The 17,580-nt window shown below is 41.2% G+C and overlaps 1 protein-coding gene across 5 annotated transcripts in view; it reads left to right on the top strand.

The window, feature by feature from the left end:
- Nucleotides 1-538: 538 nt before the first annotated feature.
- ADGRF1 (adhesion G protein-coupled receptor F1) overlaps nucleotides 539-17,580 on the top strand; it is a 53,093-nt gene continuing 36,051 nt past the window's right edge. For 2 of the 5 annotated variants that reach the window (XM_043908735.1, XM_043908734.1), the window contains exons 1-2: nucleotides 539-618; nucleotides 8,825-8,900. The gene's annotated coding sequence lies outside the window, so the exon portion shown is untranslated. Of the gene's footprint in view, nucleotides 619-8,609; nucleotides 8,673-8,764; nucleotides 8,901-17,580 lie in introns of those variants that run through there. The other 3 variants (XM_043908737.1, XM_043908733.1, XM_043908736.1) reach the window with 2 other exon arrangements.

Genomic DNA, 17,580 nt, shown 5'->3' with positions numbered 1-17,580 from the left:
AAGAATATGTGCATTTTAAAATTTGGCAGAGACTTACTGATTTATACTCCCACTAGCTAGATATGAGACTGCTTATTTCCTCCTACCGGCAACAGTATTATCAACCCTTTGCCCCACCGGAGAAGGGAAACATAATATTTCATTAATGTTTTGCTTTTCATTTTTCTTGTTATATTAGACTTTTCCTTGCTTTTCATATATTTATGTGAAAAAATAAAATAATAGAATTATTTTAATTTTTGTTTTGTTTTTTTCATATCATTCTGTCCACTTCTCTCTCTGGTTGTGGTAAAAATGGTTAAAGAAGACAGTTCAGTTGATACAAACAAGCTTTATTTAACACTTCATGAAGCAGAAAGTCTCCATTCAAAGAAGTGCAAAACGAAAGCTTTACAGGGTAAAGAACAAGGAATAAGGAAGAGCAAAGAGAAAATATCTGATTGACCCAGGCTACAGAGTCTGCTTGCTTGGGCTGAGAAAGAACAAGGAAATGAATATAGAGCCCAGAGTTGGCTTGATATTTGGCTGACTGGATAGACGGCATTTCAGGTCAAGTGGAGCATTTACAAGGACACAAAATTTACCCAGGTTGGAGTTTGCTAATCAGCAACATCCCAGGTAAACAGTGGGCCTAGAAAGTAATTCAACAGATATAACTTTTTCTTACAGGTTTATGAGAACTATTTACACATTCAAGAGAAGAGTCACTTAAGATATACATTGAAAGTATTTTCCCAAATATATTTATTTATTTATTTCACTTCTTAAGACTCAGCTTTATTTATTTTTATTTTTGGCTGCCCTGGGTCTTTGCTGTTGCGTGCAGGCTTTCTCTAGTTGTGGTGGGCAGGCTTCTTATTGTGGTGCTTCTCTTGTTGCGGGGCACAAGGGCTAGGGTGTACAGGCTTCAGCAGTTGTGACCCACTGGCTTAGTTGCTCCTCAGCATGTGGGGTCTTCCCAGACCAGGGATTGAACCGTTGGCCCCTGCATTTCAAGGTGGATTTTTAACCACTAGACCACCAGGGAAGCCCAATTATTTATATTTAGATGCTATTTTTTTTGTATTTTTTTTACCGTGAAGCATCCTCCCCTGCCCCCCATCTTTTTTATATAGTTGAATACCAATTGTTCCTTTGGGTCATGTCTGGGCTAGGGTTTTAATTTGGAAAGATTTTGTCATTAATTCAACAAATTAAGGGATACAAGAGCAACAACTCCCATTTTTCTTCTAGTATCTTTATAGTTTCATATTTTGTTTTGACATGTAACCCAGATGAAATGGATTCCGGTTTAAGTTGTAAGGTAGGGATACATATTTATATACTATCTAACTGGTGAGAGTGTGTGCTTTTGTAGATGACAATCTGTGGGCTGTGAAACACAAGTTTTAGGAGACTAATTTTCCAACAAATATATTTTTCTAAGTTTGAGTTTTTTACCCTGTTCATTTGAAACCTACCAAAAATTCGCTGAAACAGTACATTCTCGGCGGTGATGGAAAAAAGCTACAAGAATATGGGCAGCCTGTATTCAGCTCCAACCAAATGTCACCAAGGCAGGAATAGGGAAACAGTATTGTCAGACATGCCCATTTCAAAAAATGCCCCAACTAAAAAATCTGAATTTGCATGTGAAATCCCCTTATGTTTAAATGTTAGCAACTAAATAGATAGTTTTAAAAACATTGCCTGAGCCAAGTGAAACACATCTGTGAGCCAGATGGGGCCCTGAGGGTGCCAGTCTGAGACCTGTGGTTTAGACTTGCTTTCCCCTAATCCTCAAAGATGCAAGGGCCTCTTCCAGGGGCTGCCGTAGTGTGGGTAGCCCTTATCACAATGGATTTTAATTGATTGTTGGTGGCCTAGTTTTTCCATTAGGCTCAAGCCTTTCTATTAAGTGATAGAGTTATAAATAGAAGTATTCACAGATTTTGAGGTCCCCAGAACCTAGCACAGCATCTTTCACCTAGTAGGTATTTAATATGAAAGTTAGCTGAATTTTAAGTAGATGAATGAGTGAACTCTACTGCAAGTAGACAAAATAGCTCAGATTCTTGGAGATTAGACCACACTCTCTCCTCCCCTCACCTCCCAGCAAGGTCCCCTGGGCACTCATGGCAATCTGAGCAGTTGTACCCGATTTTGTTAACAGGTGGCTTCTTGCACATTGTGAATCTTGGCCGCTAGATGTCTCCCTATGCTTAAAGGACATTCTGAAGCCTTGGGGTCAACGTATGTGGTCAATAGCTCTGTCATGTCTGACTCTTTGTGACCCCATGGACTGTAGCCCGCCAGGCACCTCTGTCATGGAATTTCCCAGGCAAGAATACTCCAGTAGGTTTCCATCACCATATAGGGGACCTTCCTGACCCAGGGATTGAACCTGTGTCTCCTGTTTCATAGGCAGGTGGATTCTTTACCACTGAGCCTCCTGGGAAGGCCTGGAGTCAACCTGTGGTTTGGTAAAAAGAAGCAATTCTTAAGTAAAAAAGAATGCCCTAATCTCAGGTCACAGCTTCAACGGATGTTTATTCTCTTAAGGAAGCCTAAGACAGCCATAATGTCAAAGAAAAAGTGCCCAGGGACAGAATCAGATTTATTTTGTTCTGGGACAACTTTTCATCCTCAAAATGCACCCTTAGGGGCAATGAAATGACAGTCTGTTGGATTTTTAGCCTCTAATCTAACAGATTCACAACTGTTCTCCATCTCTGTGGTGTTACTTTACTCTGCTGCTTCAGCGGGTGGAGAAATACATCTTACTGTTAAGGGTTTGGACTCTAGAACCTGTGTAGTAAAAGCAGAATTCAACGTGGAAAATGTATTAGGGCTTCCCAGTTGGAGCTAATGGTAAAGAACCTGCCTGCCAGTGCAGGAGACATAAGAGATGGGGTTGGATCCCTGGGTCAGGAAGATTGCCTTGAGGAGGACATGGCAACACCAGTATCCTTGCCTGGAGAACCCCATGGAGGAAGGAGCCTGGTGGCTATTGACCAGCAGGTCACAAAGAGTCAGAGACGACTGAAGTGACTTAGCACACATGCTTGTATTAGTAGGAATTCTTCACTGAGCCTGCCAGGTGCTCGTGTGAATTCCTGAGCATCACACGTACACAAAGGATACGTTCTGGTGCCTGTGGTTGTGTATTTCATGTGCCTCATGAGGGTCTGCAGGGTCCACTAGGGTGGGAGTCCTTTCTTATTTTATTTTATTGTTCTTTCTGCTGGCCGCACAGCTTGCAGAATCTTAGTTCCCTGACTAGAGGGTGAACCCGGGCCCTGGAAGTGAAAGTCCCAAGTCCTAACCACTGGCCTCTCAGGGAATTTTTTTTTTTTTTTGGTGCTGCATAATTCTCACTTTAAAGACAGGCAGAGTAGGGGGTAAAAAGCTCATGGACTACTTTTATAGTCCATGGCTCTCTCTTCTCTGTTATCTCTGACATTCAAACATAGTACATTCTGAACTGATTAAGGGCAGTGGTTAGAGGATTGCCTGACTGTTGAATTTACCCAGGGCCTTGAATTTAATGACTCTTGAAGCCACTTGAATGAAATGAAACTGTAGATTCTATGGGGTTTTGGTCTCCAACTTATTATGGAAAGTTCAGATGCTAAGAATGCTGTGTCTCTTTAGTACCTGAGACAACCTTGCCTTTACCTTTCCTTTGGTTCTTCCGCAAGCGTTGGGCACTTCTCTATGTATTTCTCGTATGTCTTTAAGAAGCAATGAAGGTTCAGAAAATAGACTCTGAAGTCTGGTTGTGTTCCTCTCGTAGCCCATCATTTCCTTAACTGCTCTGTGCCTCTGTTTCCTCATCTGTAAAATGGGGATGTTAGTGGTTACTGCCTCACAGAGTGCTGAGGATATACAAACACATGGAAATGACTCAGAACAGTCCTTGGAACATGATTCAGTCAGTCAGTTCAGTCACTCAGTCGTGTCCAACTCTGCGACCTCATGAATCGCAGCACACCAGGACTCCCTGTCTATCACCAACTCCCAGAGTCTACCCAAACCTATGCCCATCAAGTCGGTGATGCCATCCAGCCATCTCATCCTCTGTCGTCCCCTTCTCCTCCTGCCCCCAATCCCTCCCAGCATCAGGGTCTTTTCCAATGACTCAACTCTTTGCATGAGGTGGCCAAAGTATTGGAGTTTCAGCTTCAACATCAGTCCTCCCAGTGAACACCCAGGACTGATTTCCTTTAGGATGGACTGGTTGGATCTCCTTGCAGTCCAAGGGACTCTCAAGAGTCTTCTCCAACACCACAGTTCAAAAGCATCAATTCTTCGGTGCTCAGCTTTCTTCACAGTCCAACTCTCACATCCATACATGACTACTGGAAAAACCATTGCCTTGAGAGTAATTTGCAAGTCTTTGCAAGACTATAGGAACTTCTCCCAATCATGTAAGAGACAAGTGTAACAATCAAAAACCTAGAAGTTGACCTAGACAGCAAAGGAGAGAATGAGATGAACTGTCAAGCGTTGAGAATCAGCTGTTTTTACTGAGCACTAAACATGTTAGTTTTGCAAACTCTCTCCTTGTTTACTTCAATGTCTTTTTTTTAAAAAAACTATTTATTTATTTGGCTGTGTCCAGTCTTAGTTGCAGCACATGGGATCTTCATTGAGTCACTGAAGATGTTTCCATGCAGTGTGCAGGCTCTTTAGATGTGGCATGCGAGCTCAGTAGATGTGACTCACAGGCTTAGTTGCTTCAAGGCAAGTGGGATCTTCCCAACCAGGGAATGAACCCTGGTCCCTTGAACTGCAAGGCAGATTCTTAACTACTGGACCACCAGGGAAGTCCAAATGTCCTTTACATTAATGCTTAGTAGCAATACTATTATTTTGCAATAACACCATCCCCCACAACAGTTTCTCATAAGTCACATTGACCAAGTTTTGTCCTCAGACAGTCTAATAAGTCCCCACCTGCCTCTCTTTAAGTCCTAGTTCTGAGTGGTAAGAGACTACATCCATTTTGATTGTTTTGCCATATTTGTAAGAATTACCACATTACTCACTGAAATTTGCATTTTATAATCAACTCCTCCCTTCTTTACTTCTCCTTTCAGTTTTTTTTTTTTTGTATAATTATACCTGAATCTTTTTTAAATTGCATTTAACCCTTTCACAATAATGGAATAAAGCCACCGGAATCAGTTCAGGTCCTCTCCCCTGTTTGAATCACCATATCATTTAAGGTAGCCATTTGTGTTTGCTGCTCCTGGATCAGAGCTTCTCAGAAATCAAGCTCAAAGGATATCCAGCACATCAGATGGATGAACACTCCTTGGCATGGGTTCATGTCCTTTGTAGGTCCACCTGCCGATTCAATTAAGATACTGTCTCAGACTCACAACTGTCTCTCCAGAAAGGTTTGTTGAGGTCAGAAGAGTTAGATAACTAGTTTTGATAATACAATTTTGTTTACAATTTCCTTTCTCCCAGACCTCAGGTTTATTGCTGTTTATTCCTGTGACTGCTCTTTTGCTGGAAATGAAGCCATCAGACTGCTCAGGAAACCAACACAAATAGATGGAGTTAGAAGGTCTGATGCTCTTCCTTCTTGCTCTTCTTCAGCATTCGCAGGATGCTGGAGCCAGCCTTGCCAAGGAAGCTCTGTGGTCAAGACCACCAGAGGAAAAAAAGTGTAGAGTTGACCAGATGGACCAAAATGCATTTGTTTAGCTGCCTTTGTACTGTCAAGTGAAGAACCTTGTTTCTGCTTCATAGGTCAGTGTGTGAGATTTGGGGGCAGAAGGAGCAGTCATACCAGAGCAGCAGTGTTTCCATGACTCTGCCTTTGCAGAAGGTGCTCTTCTTATGTTTATAACAAAGACGTGTCATACATGTCACCCCAAGGCTCACACTATGCTTCTTCCCTTTTCTTTTTGTTCTCTGCCATGACAGAGGCACCCCATCCCCTAACCAGGAAATAATGAAAAATTCAGCATTGCGTGTGTTAACAAATTATTAGGAGGAAGCTACAAGGGGTGACTAAATGGTTTGGGGTTGAGTCATTGTAGTTAGAAGCACACCCTCTGTGTGACATGCCTGGGCACTCGGTTGCTCAGTCACATCTGACTCTTTGTGACCCCATGGACTGTATGTAGCCCACCAGACTCCTCTGTTCATGGGATTTTCCAGGTAAGAATACTGGAGTGGCTTGCCCTTTCATCCTCCAGAGGATCCTCCTGACCCAGGGATCAAACTCGAATCTTCTGGAGCTCCTGCATTGGTCTTTTCGGCACAACCTAAATATTGTGCCTACTATGATCGTATTCTATCAACTATAGAATTAGCTATTAAACACATTAATTTATTTGGATTCAGAGTTTCACCAGAATCAATGTATTTATGAAACCACTGATGTTTACTGGGTGCTTAATTTTCTTGTAACAGTAAGCCCCCTATATATTGAAGCTTCAACTTGCAGATTTTCAAAGATGCGTTGAAATGTAGGTTCCATCATCATCAGGTGTGAGTGAAATTGCAGCTTGCCCTCTGTTCCCTATTGCCACAATCCCTCAGCTCTACCATCTCCCATCTCATCTTCCTCCTCCAGGCAGTAATTCTTCTTGCCTGTTCGCTTGATGCCAGCCCCTGTATGCCAGTTGTTGCACGGTACCACTGTATTTTCCAAGATACAATACTGTAAGACTAAAAATATTCTCTTAACTTTTTGTTTGTTTTTTATGCATTATTTGTGTGAAAAGTATTATAAACCTATTACAGCACAGTACTGTATAGTCAGCTGTGTTAGTTGGGGACCTAGGCTAACTTTGTTGGACTTACAAATGCACGCTTGGTTCGGAACTCATTCATATGTAGGAGACTTACTGTATCTGCTAAATGAAACCATTTCTTTGGTCTAAGAAACAGTAGGGGTCACTTTGGTTGTAAGGGTTATACACCAGTGCCTAGGAAGTTGCTGGGCTTCATGGCACAAAGAGCTGGAGGTGAATAAAGCTGTCATCAGAGCTGCCAGCCCTCACCATGCCTAGTTCTATGCTGATTGATCGGTTTTTATTTGTTCACTCTTCCACTGTTTCCTTACCTCTCTCCCTCCCCCTCCACCCAATTCTATTGCTACTTTCTCCCTAAGTAATTAGTAAATATTAGCCTCATTTTACGAACACTGAGATGTCAGTGACATAAGTGCTCCTACAAGCTCTTGCATTTTAATACAGACAAAAGGAAAAGGCAGCACTGAACTGCAAAGATGGCATCTGATCCTAGAACGTTAGGCATTGGATCAACCAAAGGCACGCACACAGGTCTAGAAGACCTTGACTCTTCGTATTCAATGAATATTTGGCCCCCACTTACCATTGGTGGATCTCCAAAACAGGCAAAATCGTGTTGAAAAGGCACATGAAGAGAAGGGAATTAACTTGGCTGAATTATGACATCAGCTCTATTCCACCCAGGCTAGTGGGTGACACAGGAGGGATGGTTGATGCCCTTGAAAAACTGGGGGTTATCAGAATGGCTTCGTTCTCTTGTCAACTCTTCCACTGGACCAGATCCAGGCCCGGTCATGAAGAGCGAGGATGTGGACCAGTGGCCAAGCTGGATTTGGAAACAAGAAGATCACTTTGAGGTTAGGCCTGCTTGGCACTGAAGGTCAGTCTTCAACTCGAAGTTATGGACCTTGATAGTTTGGGGAATATTGTTCTCTCTAAAAAAAAGATTTCTATTAGATTTTAGTGCTCCAAGACCTTTTTGTTCTTCCTGAGAAAGTGTATATTTCCTCTCTCTTCTGATAATAAGAGCAGTCTACCAGACTAGCTTCCTCTTTTCCTTGCTAGGAAGCTCTGTTCATAGACAAGCTTTCAATTTACAAAACATGACAACTACCTAATAGGTTTTTATTTACATTCTTTCTCTTAGTTGATGCTCTACTTTTATAGTTTCTCTTTTTAATATTCCATATACATATATATATAGTTTGTGTATAGAACTATTACAGTTTAAATTTCTTTATGTTTATTCTAGTATGATTTTAAGTGTTAGTATTATAAGCTGCCTCAAATCATTTGTAAGTTACAGAGTGACTTAGAGTCAGCTACCTCAAATTATTGGTGATTGTGGAGTGTTAGTTTTCAACCTGGATGGGAGAAAGGAGAAAGAAACTTATGCAAGAAGTGAACAAGTTTTAGCATGAGGTTTTCTAAGGACAAACAACATATTAAAAGCATTTTCCCTGTGCGTACATGCCAGGGCCCTCCTTTGCCCACCTTCATTCTGTAGTATTCCAAACAGAAGTCTGAGGGGGCTCCATCTGGGAAAGTAGCAGGCCAATTATTCAGTGTTGCACAAGAAAATCAGAAAAGGAGAAATAATATCTGCCTCTCTCCATACCCCACTGGTATGACCCACCTCTCCCCACCTGAAACTTACACACGGAGGGCTGCATTCCTTCTGCTTTATGAGGTATGACCCTGGGTGTCCAGAGGCTGGTTGTGGAAGCTGGGCAGAATGACACTGTGAAACACACACATCGAGGACAGAAGTGTCCTGCATTCCCCTAGAGCATTTTCCTCCCATTTCCCCTCCGTGATTTCTGTCTGCTGGGAGAATTGTTAGGTCATGGGCTCTGAGCTCCTTCCTCTTACCAGGCCTGATAGGGACGCTAAGTGGGAGGGAGAGTCAACAGAAAGGTATTTTTCTCTTCCTTCTTGAAGGGGGTGTGTTCTGGGCTTGTCTGCCTACAGGGTAGCAATGTGCTACAGGAGTTACTGGGAAATCAGTGGCCTGTACACCTTCCAGCGAGCTGCTGCGGCTCAGATATTACGATTGTCTTTCCAAACAGAGCAAGAAGTGATTGAGCCACGATTACCCCGGAAGAAGGGCTCCCAGGGGCTGTGATGTGAAGAGTGGAATCACAGGTAAGCCCTAACGCTGTGATTTGATTCCTTAGAACGTGTCTTAGCATCATCCTTACCATCTGTTAATCTGAGATTAGTTTTCGATAATTGAAACTCATATTTCAATATCCCATTTCCTGAAGAAGGGTAACTAAAGGAATGGAGAGTGGAGAAAACAATGAACAGATACAATCGAGTTCAGTTTCTTGGTAACTATATAAATTGAGATGTTATGTGAGTCTCAGGCTCAAGGTTGTTGATTCAAAGCATAACCTTCTCTCTATCGATTTCAATACAGTATCCCTTCTTCTTGGAGAGGGGGTGTCTGGGAGGTGGATTGACTGAAATAAAGAAGGTTCCATCCACCAAAGATAATTGTACAAACTTCAATCTCATGGCTTCCACAAATTAGCAATATATTAGTCTTGTTGTTTTTAAGTTACTAAGTCGTGTCTGACTCTTTGCCACCCCGTGGACTATAGCCAGCCAGTCTCCTCTGTCCATGGGATTTCCCAGGCAAGAATACTGGAGCAGGTTGCCATTTCCTTCTCCCTTGGACCCTCCTGACCCAGGAACTAAACCCGCATTTCCTGCATTGGCAGTGGATTCTTTACCACTGAGCCATCTAAGAAGATCAAGTTTATCTTCACTTTAGGATGAATTAATTTAAGATTTGACCTAATTGGTGTATTTCCAGGAAGTATTTCCAATTTACCTTCTTCTCTGGGCTCTGAAAAATTCACAAACTGATGTTTTTAATCACTTCCTTGTCTCTCTCCCCTAAATAAGTACAAAGTGACATGTTATATTTTCTGACAGGCCTTGAAATGTAGTCATTTTTCTTTTCCTTTTTCTTTTTCATGAAGAATCCATGTATGAAAGCCTGATATTCAATGTAATTCATCCATGCCAGAGACTAAATCATGGGAAGTTACCAAAGGAGGTATGGAAGGAAGGTCACAGGTAGGGGGAAATGATGCCTTTGGCATTTCCATGGACAAATCCATTAAATCAAACCTGGTAATAACACACAGTAGGCTGGAGATTACAGAGTCAAGGGAAGTAACAAAATCAGATTAAAATATATTTTGTAATTTATCAGAGTATTAACACAAACCTTTTGTTATGTTTTTAATAAAACAACTACTAATTATTCAACCATAACCCAAATTTAAAAGGATCGTACTTTATACAACCACACAGAGTACTTTATTCAGCCATCAGTGGTTTAATCACTAAGTTGTGTCTGACTCTTGCGATCCCATGGACTGTAGCCTACCAGGCTCTTTTTGCCATGGGATCCTCCAGGCAATAAAACTGGAGTGGGTTGCCGTTACCAAGTGGCATAATCTTGAGCAAATTATTCAGCTGTTCTTGTTCTAGTTATTTAATGTGCAAAATAGTAGCCATGAGCATAAAGTGTCAAAACTGGAGCATGAACATGTTGAGTCTAAGAGGCTTGACTTGCACGCACTCCTATTTAATGCATGACCACAAGTTGATGTAAATTGTTGCTGACGTGCCTCATAGGTACATATATCTTGCTTCTCTAAAAAGACAGTGTATTCCTTTACTCTTTTTGAAAAACAGGGACAGGATTCTCATGAAGGGTTTATGTCTTGTGCTGAGGACGAGGGGGCTCGATAGTTTGGTATCCATGTGCCCTCTGATGCCATTCGTTCTGTAATTAAAGAGACAGAAATATACTCTTAGGAAAAGTAAATGAACACACTCATTCAAATTAGGGTGTCAGTGACATTTTTGAGCACTTTCATTTCAGTCAGTTCAGTCACTCAGTCGTGTCCTATTCTTTGCGACCCCATGGACTGCAGCACGCCAGGCCTCCCTGTCCATCACCAAATCCCGGAGTTTATGTAAATTCATATCCATCGAGTTGGTGATGCCATCCAATCATCTCATCCTCTGTTGTCCCCTTCTCCTCCCGTCTTCAATCTTTCCCAGCATCAGGGTCTTTTCCAATGAATCAGCTCTTTGCATCAGGTGGCCAGAGTATTAGAGTTTCAGCTTCAGCATCAGTCCTTCCAATGTATATTTAGGGCTGATTTCCTTTAGGATGGACTGGTTGGATCTCCTTGCAGTCCAAGGGACTCTCAAGAGTCTTCTCCAACACCACATTTCAAAAGCATCAATTCTTCGGTGCTCAGCTTTCTTTATAGTCCAACTCTCACATCCATACATGACCACTGGAAAAAACCATAGCCTTGACTAGACAGACCTTCATTGACAAAGTAATGTCTCTGTTTTTTAATATGCTGTCTAGGTTGGTCATAACTTTTCTTCCAAGGAGTAAGTGTCTTTTAATTTCATGGCTGCAGTCATCATCTGCAGTGATTTTGGAGTGCCCCCCTCACCCCCAAATAAAGTCTGTCACTATTTCTACTGTTTCCCCATCTATTTGCCATGAAGTGATGGGACCAGATGCCATGACCTTAGTTTTCTGAATGTTGAGCTGTAAGCCAACTTTTTCACTCTCTTCTTTCACTTTCATCAAGAGGCTCTTCAGTTCTTCTTTGCTTTCTGCCATAAGTGTGGCATCATCTGCATATCTGAGGTTATTGATATTTCTCCCGGCAATCTTGTTTCCAGCTTTTCCTTCATCCAATCTAGCATTTCTCTGATGTACTCTGCATACAAGTTAAATAAGCAGGGTGACAATATACAGCCTTGATGTACTCCTTTCCCTATTTGGAACCAGTCTGTTGTTCCATGTCCAGTTCTAACTGTTGCTTCCTGACCTGCATACAGATTTCTCAAGAGGCAGGTCAGGTGGTCTGGTATTCCCATCTCTTTAAGAATTTTCCACAGTTTGTGGTGATCCACACAGTCAAAGGCTTTGGCATAGTCAATAAAGCAGAAATAGATGTTTTTTTTCTGGAACTCTCTTGCTTTTTCGATAATCCAGCAGATGTTGGCAATTTGATCTCTGGTTCCTCTGCCTTTTCTAAAACCAGCTTGAAGATCTGGAAGTTCACGGTTCACGTATTGCTGAAGCCTGGCTTGGAGAATTTTGAGCATTACTTTACTAGCGTGTGAGATGAGTGTAATTGTGTGGTAGTTTGAGCATTCTTTGGCATTGCCTTTATTTGGGATTGGAATGAAAACTGACCTTTTCCAGTTCTGTGGCCACTGCTGAGTTTTCCAAATTTGCTGACATATTGAGTGTAGCACTTTCACAGCATCATCCTTTAGGATTTGAAATAGCTTAACTGGAATTCCATCACCTCCACTAGCTTTGTTCGTAGTGATGCTTCCTAAGGCCCACTTAACTTCGCGTCCAGGATGTCTGGCTCTAGGTGAGTGATCATACCATCCTGATTATCTGGGCCATGAAGATCTTTTTTGTATAGTTCTTCTGTGTATTCTTGCCGCCTCTTCTTAATATCTTCTGCTTCTGTTAGTCCATACCATTTCTGTTCTTCATTGAGCCCATATTTGCATGAAAATTTCCCTTGGTATCTCTAATTTTCTTGAAGAGATCTCTAGTATTTCCCATTCTATTGTTTTCCTCTATTTCTTTGCAATGATCACTGAGGAAGGCTTTCTGAGCACTTTGGTTTGGTGCAAGCATGAACTGGAAGAAGCAATAGGGTACTGGGTATGGAAGGATGTGAGCAGTGGCTGGGGTGTGTCCCCAGGGTGAACAACTCAGAAAGTAGACGAATGGCTTCCCCCAACAATGTCACTGAATTCACAGTTTTGCTTAAGGCTATTCATGTTCGTGTCCCTGGTGACTCAGAGGTAAAGAATCCACCTGCCAATGTAGGAGATGCAAGTTTGATCCGTGAGTCGGGAAGATCCCCTGGAGAAGAAAATGACAACCCATTCCATTATTTTTGGCATATCCCACGGACAAAGGAACCTATAGTCCATGGAGTCACAGAAGTCCATGGGATCACAAAAGAATCGAATATGACTTAGTGACTAAACAAACAGGAATGCCTTATGAAACAACATTCTACCCGATCTAAACATACATCTTTGCAATTTTCAAAACATTCTGCCTTGTTCTCTTTCCAAAGATTTTTGTCAGGAAATACCCATAGTTACATAGATTGTGTCTGAGCAGAGATGTGCTCACAGGATATCAAGGCCTTCATAGTTCTGGACTGGATATATGGTCTTAATAGCTGTGAAAATAATCTAGGAACCTAGAAGGATGGTGCAAAAGATGTAGAGCATTACCCTCTCTCCCATGCCCAGGTAGTTCTAGTCTTGCTGAATTCCACCACTGTAGTACACAAAACCAGAGGAAATGCGGGGAGGGGTGTCTCTTAGAGCACCCCACTCCCCAGCAAGCCACAGAGAATCTCATAGAAGCTCCAGTTCAATGGCACATGAAAACCTGGGCTCTGGCATATGGAGGACAAATATCCATAAGAATTAATAAGTGTGAAAGTGCCCTAGCATTTTCTAGAGTTATTGTAAATCTCCTGTGCACGGTCAGTTAAATGAATAAAATCCAAAAAGGTGAACAGACATGAAAAAAGTGCAAAATACGGCTGAATTTTGTTGATGAGAATGATCTGGTCATCATAGTCTCTGGGTTCTCTGTGTAAATGTCAGTCTTTAATCTTCAGAGGCCCACAGGCAGTGGAAACTGTTGTTTTGCTTTAAAGAAGGTCTTTTGAAATACAGACTTTAAATAAAGTCTTGAAGATAATTTCTTTATCATTTGCCTCTTTCTCATAAGATAAAATTTTTTAAAAATCTGGTCATAAGGTTTCCTCTATTATTTAGGGATAAGCAGACATTTACTATAAAAGTGTGGTGTTAGGACTGGTTCACACCTGCAATGTTTTGGGTAAAGAGACTTTGGATTAAGTAGATTATATTTTCCAGGAAACCTTTTGGACTTTTTGTTTGTACTTTAGCCCAGTTTTGCTTGATGACATTCCTGTGCTTAATTGCTTAAGAGTATCAGGCTAATCATTTCTAATAAGAAACTTAACAATATAATTCTTAGGCTTATAACATAACACTCTTCTATGTTGTTGACCAAGATGCCAATTAAGCAAGTAACTAGCAAAAGAAAAGACAAAGACAGCATAGAATTTTAAAAATATTCAGGTTAGAATTTTATGATGGCAATATGCACCTTTAAACTTGATAAAGATTTTCCCAGGTGATCTTGATAAAGAATGGTTCAGTGAAGAAATGTAGCTGGGATAGCTAATTATTCATTTGGAGGAAAAGGAGAGTAAAGCCCTTGTTGTTGTTTGGTCGCTAAGTCATGTCCGACTCTTTTGTGACCCCATGGATTGTAGCGCACCAGGCTCCTCTGTCCATGGGATTTCCCAAGCAAGAATCCTAGAGTGGGTCACCATTTCCTCCTCCAGGGGGTCTTCCTGACTCAGGAAATGTACCCTTGTCTTCTACTTGGCAGGCGGATTCTTTACCACTGAGCCCCCTGGGAAATCCTAAAGCCCTATTTTATACCCAAACCTAAAATAACTTCAGGAAGATTGAAGATTTAAATGTTTATAACAAACAAATGAACTCGCCTAAAAAGTGTGAGAAGTAAATATAAGAGGATTTTTTTTTACCATATTTGCATAGAAAAAATTTTTAGCATGACCCCAGATTTAAAATCCATAATGGAAGAGATTGACAGATGTGATTCCATGAACATTTTAAACTTTTGTGCTAAACAGGACAACATAAAAAGTTAAGAGACCACAAACAAATGATGGGCAAATATTTATAACATGAGTGACAAGGAGCTGATATCCATGCTATAATGAGCTCCTAAAAGCAGCTCTTAAGATAAAGGTGAACATTTCAATAGAAACACTTGATATAAAGACTTAAATAGTCAAACCAGAAAAATACCATATTCAGTTCAGTTCAGTCGCTTAGTCGTTTCCGACTCTTTGCGACCCCATGAATCGCAGCACGACAGGCCTCCCTGTCCATCACCAACTCCCGGAGTTTACTCAAACTCATGCCCATCAAGTCAGTGATGCCATCCAGCCATCTCATCCTCTGTCGTCCCCTTCTCCTCCTGCCCCCAACCCCTCCCAGCATCAGGGTCTTTTCCAATGAGTCAACTCTTCACATGAGGTGGCCAAAGTATTGGAGTTTCAGCTTCAGCATCAGTCCTTCCAATGAACACCCAGGACTGATCTCCTTTAGGATGGACTGGTTGGATCTCTTTGAGGTCCAAGGGACTCTCAAGAGTCTTCTCCAACACCATAGTTCAAAAGCATCAATTCTTCAGTGCTCAGCTTTCTTCACAGTCCAACTCTCACATCCATACATGACTACTGGAAAAACCATAGCCTTGACTAGACGGACCTTTGCTGGCAAAATAATGTCTCTGCTTTTTAATATGATATCTAGGTTGGTCATAACTTTCCTTCCAAGGAGTAAGCATCTTTTAATTTCGTGGATGCAGTCACCATCTGCAGTGATTTTGGAGCCCCCAAAAATAAAGTCTGACACTGTTTCCACTGTTTCCCCATCTATTTGCCATGAAGTGATGGGCCCATATGCCATGATCTTAGTTTTACATATAAATGGCCAATAAACATCTGAAAAAATGTTTTATTTTATTAATAATCAAAAGCCTAGAAATTAAAACAATTAGATTAAAATTTGCCAATTAGTTTGGCAAGCATTATAACCATGTTGGGACCAGTGTGATGAAACAGGCATTTCTACACCTTACCAGGGACTATAACTAGATACAAATTAAAAGGCTCATTTGGCCATGTCTATCAAAACTCAAAATAATCTGGAATGAAGGATGAACAAGAAAAAGGTTAATAGAAGGGACATTTAAGACAGATTATAGGAGTCTAAATAACAAATTTACCATGATACGTTTGCTTTTCATCTATGCATAATATGAAGGTGTTTTAGTTTTGAATTAGCATAGTATTTGCAGGATAGGAGGAATGCCAGGCAACTGGTTTTATTTCTAGAAAAATCATTTGGGGAATATGATAGTAAAATAGGCTTTTACTTACTAGGAAATTATGATGAAAATACTGTTAATACATGGGTAGGGAAACTTATAGAATGAGTGTTTTTTTGGTAGATTTGAAACAAGGTTTATCAATGTGAGCCCTGAATGAGAAGTCAGATATTGTTTTACTCATTTAAGAACAGATCACCTAAGAACAGTTTGTAAGATCTTTAATTTGACCTTTAACCCTTGAAGACCCCACAAAGTCTGTTCTGTAGGTTCTTTCCAGTAGGCCTGATGAGTTATGTTTTCACTCTTGAAGAGTTAGGTTTCCTTGGATACAAAATGACATTCACATTTGTTAGGAAGATAGCTTTGAAACATACATTCTTCTTTTTCTTGCACAAAGAGAGCTTAACTGAGTTCCATGTGGAAACAGCACAGTCATCTCTAAGAGCCATCTTCAAATTGGTCATCAGGGGTCTGACCAACATCATCTCGGTTGTTTGGGGTATGGTTAATCTTTAGTTCCAGGTCCATTTGTTCCCATTTCTTTGCAGCCAGTTCTTGAAACTGTGGCAGCTCATGTCCTGGGTAGAGTGGTCATCTTGTCGTTAACTTCTCCCACCCGGTGTTTTAATATCTGTGAGACAGCTCACAGGATATGGCTCTGAATATTATCTATAGCCCTTGAGAAAGAACTAAAGGTCCTTGACTTTAATGACGGTATTATTATTATTTAGTCTCCTTTGACTCTTTTTCTTTGTTTCAGCATTTCTCACTTTTATGATTAAATGTATTCTTTGACTAAAGTTTTCCGCAGACAAAAGGCAGGCAGAGGACATGCGGGGCAAGGACCATAGGGTCCTGCTCCGTTTCACAGGGAGTTCCTCTCGGTGTTCTGCTTTGACCTAGATGAGTGGGATGGGGGAGGAGCGGGAGGGGGTTTCAAGAGGGAGGGGATATATGTGTACATATGGCTGAGTCACTTCATTGTACAGAGGAAACTAACACAGCATTATAAAGCAATTATACTCAAATTTTAGAAAGACCTTGGCCCAAGCAATAAAATGAACCGGGCCCAGAGTCTAAGAGAAATATGAGGTTCTTTAGGGAGAGAAATTTAAGGAAATCATTGATACAGTCTTTTTATTTAGAATTTAGGTTTACTCTTCTCATTTCATACAAGTGTGAAGCCAAAATAATTCCCACTTAACTGCCAAAATAATCAAAGCAATACATATGAAAGCATTTTGTAAATTAGAAAGAATTATCCTTACTTCTTCTTATGTAACTATCCCCTCCCTGGAGTGCTATTCAGGTACTTTTTTTTCAAGTAAACAGTCCAAGAGGAAACTCAAGTTCTCTGGGCTTTACTGATTGTCAGTAGGCAAAACCAAGCGGGGAAGATGACAAATAATGACCGGGGGATTCCAGGAAGGCTGGGTCCCCATTGCTAAGCTGAAGTCTTGGCTGCAAAAAAGAGCTTGGCACACCTCCTCTGGAGTGCCATTAATCATGTTTTAAGGGCTTGGTGGTAATTTGTGCTCTACTGAACTGTGAGTGACAGGAGAAAATCTTCAGTTACCGGGGGTTGGAATAGACCCAACCCTTGAGGCTGGCAGTCAGGCTTTTTACAGCAGAATGGAGCTAGACTTATCTATGAGGGATAAAGTAGGACACCCGGAGAAGTATTGGGCGATGAGTTAAGAACGACAAGTCATTCTGTACCTCTTTGCCAATGCAGGCGATGTCGGAGACTCGGGTTCAGTC

The sequence above is a fragment of the Cervus elaphus genome, chromosome 7, assembly GCF_910594005.1.
Source record: "Cervus elaphus chromosome 7, mCerEla1.1, whole genome shotgun sequence".
NCBI classification, from domain to species: domain Eukaryota; kingdom Metazoa; phylum Chordata; class Mammalia; order Artiodactyla; family Cervidae; genus Cervus; species Cervus elaphus.
Note: the sequence above shows the minus strand (reverse complement) of the source record. Positions and strands in the feature narration are given on the sequence as shown.